Raw genomic sequence first — 3,140 nt, forward strand, 5'->3', positions numbered from 1 at the left:
GGCCCAAACTAGATTATGGATGTGTTGCTTATTCGTCTTTTTGCATATCCCATCTTAACAAACTGAATGTTATCCAGAACTCTGCAATTAGATTGGCTTATCGTACTAGCGTCCAACCAACAGCATGCATTGTTTGGGAGAGATTGCCTCCTTGAAATACCGACGTCTTGAGTCTTTATTGGTCTATGCTGCTGCCTTAAAAATCTCGTCCTTTCATACCAGTGTATAAGCTATTTTATCGCCCTAATGGCAAACGTAATTGTCAACAATGACAAGAACAAGGATCCGGTAACAGATTCGTTCGGACCTTGACATATACGTAATTTGTTCTACCGCTATGTGTGTCTCAAAATCCCTCCAAATAATTCGCCTTGGATTATTCCTCCTGCCGTAGTATGCAAATCTTGTTAGTACATGACAAACGCTCTGTACCTGGCTCATTTATAAGAATCAAATTTGGTGAAATATCATCCAAAATACAATCCTGAAACATAATTCATACTGACGGTTCAGTAACAAGTGTTCACACTGGTTGTGCTTTTTGTCCACAGAAATATATATCAATTCCGATTACATCCCTACAAATGATATATTAAATGCAGAACTTCTATTTCATTAAGGAGGCTCTAATATATATTGCTTCTTGTCCTCGGACTTCTTGGCTGATATTATGCTCGATTCATTATCTGCTCTACTATGTATAGAAAAATCCTTTACCTCCAACATCCTTTGAAGCTTTATATAATGGATTTGCATAATTAATGGATGACATAGGGCAACTAGCCTAGGCTCCAATATATCTGTATTGTTGATCCCTAGCCATGTGGACATTACCGGTAATGAAAGCGCTGATCATTACGCAAACATGCACGTCTAAACGGTGTTGGTGATAGGTTATCAGTTTGTTCCACGGTTTGTCTGCTCACAAAAAATCGCCCGACTGCAAATCCCTGGTTCAACTGGAGTGGGATCTTCTGAGGAACTCTAACAAACTCTGGAATGTCAAAAAAGACATTCTTCTGTGGTTTCTCCACATCGAGTCATGATCGTCGCAAAGCCGTAGTAATTAACAGACCATGTTAGGGCATTGTGGGTTTTCTCATCAATTTTTGCTTAAGGCCAACCACCGCCTCTATGTGATAAATGTAATCCATTAACTGTCAAACACATCTTTAAGGAATGTAGTCAGTTAATAATTAACTTAAGAGAGGCCTGCAATCTTTCGTCAGACATGTCAGTTATTTTTTCTACAAGTGAGCAACCAAAACTTTTTGATTTTCTGGAAAGATCGGGATATATATCTAAAATATAGGTATCTAAAAGCTACATTTTGGTTTAAAGCAACCAATTACTAATTAAATAGTACATATTTTACGTTTTATTGTTTATTCTATGTTGTTCTGTACCATTTACTTTATTTTTACAAAATCAATGTCTGTACTATTAACAATCTGTCTATAAACGTGTTATTTAGTTTTTACTTTTTGTCAAATATTGTACCGAACTAAAGTAGCAGATGATACGCCGCTGAATACCCTTTGATGCTGATGCGGCTTGAAAGCTAAAATTTCTTTCTTTCTTTAGTTGTCGGTTTTGAGTTAATATTTTTTTAATTCTCTTTCGTGTCGATTGCTGATTGAATTGGAGCCAGAAATGGCTCAAAACGAAATAAGTAAATTACCAACAGATGTTCGGGCTGAGGCGACAAAAAGGTCATATCCAAATTACTTTCATTTAAATCCCGAATAACTTATGAAAGGAATACTAAAATTTTCAAAAATGGAAGCAATTAAAAAAACGTGCGAGAAGAAATAAAAAGTTTTTAACCTATCCTCGCTGTTAAAGTATCATTTAATCTACCCTTGCGGTTAAAGTACTATTTTATCTACTATTTTTGATAAATATAAGGCAATTTTAACAGTTGCTATGGAAAAAATGAATTATAAAATCAAAAGAATTATAAGATTTATCTCTGCAAATAACTATTATAACGCTATTGGTTCGATTTATTTGACCCTACGTCTTCTTTTAGATTCAAAAAGCCTGTCTATGTATTATATATGGTCTAGTGCTTAAACAGATGAAAATAGGGTTAGAATACGAGGGGTCTCGGTCGCCTCTCCCCGCACACTGGAAGAAGTAATTTCGCTTTTTAAAAGTATCACTGGAAAATTTATTAGACCGCATTTCGTAATATCAATTTGGATAAGTAATTGGATCTGGGTTTTATTAGTTTTCCTTTGTTGCGTTCCTCGAACCGATTATAATCTGCTGGTGCGCTTCGTGCAAAAGAAAATATAAATTTTAAGGCAGTACAAACTATTTACAAGACAAATTTTCCACTTTTCTGGGTAGATTTTATTTAAATAGATTAACTAGACATTGTCCTAACAGAAAAAGTTATAAAATATACAGGGTGTTTCAAAAACAGGCGCTATCTCTCGTGGGAGATTCTAGCGTAAAATAAGATTTATTTTTCATATCAACATAGATCCGTTTCTGTAGCTACAGGGTGTTAAAGTTTTAATATTTTTTCTATTTTTATAATTTTCTTCCAATTACTTTTAGTGGCTCGAATGAAATTTTTTAGGGTTAAAGTTACTGTAAGTGCTACATATTTTAATGCTAAAAAAGTGTCGATAAATTCATCAGCGGATATTACTGGAATATTTTTTCAAAAAATTATTATTATTTAAAGAATTTAATTAAGAATTTAACACCCTGTAGCTATGAAACAAAGCAGAATCGGACCTATGTTGATGTGAAAATAAATCTTACTTTCTTTTAACTTTGAAAAATCTGTCCACGAGAGATTCTACATGTTTTTTCAGACACCCTGTATAATTAATGAATATAATGATATTTAGTTAATTATTTTTAATGCAACCAAAATAAGAATAATCAAAACATTATGTCACAAAGCAAACTTAACTTAAAAATATATTCTACACAAAGAAAGTAATTCATTTCTTGAATTTTCAATAAATTTCAACTCATCTCTTGTTTAACCCCATTAATTTACAGCAGGATATAATTCAGAATTTCTAACAAACCTGATATTGAATCCTTGTTGTTAAATAGTTGCAGTTGGTGCGATTGGACTGATCCTCGCCCTTAAATAATCAAGATAAATCAATCCG

This window comes from Sitophilus oryzae, unplaced genomic scaffold, assembly GCF_002938485.1.
Source record: "Sitophilus oryzae breed Bouriz unplaced genomic scaffold, Soryzae_2.0 scaffold_1855_pilon_pilon, whole genome shotgun sequence".
NCBI lineage: Eukaryota > Metazoa > Arthropoda > Insecta > Coleoptera > Curculionidae > Sitophilus > Sitophilus oryzae.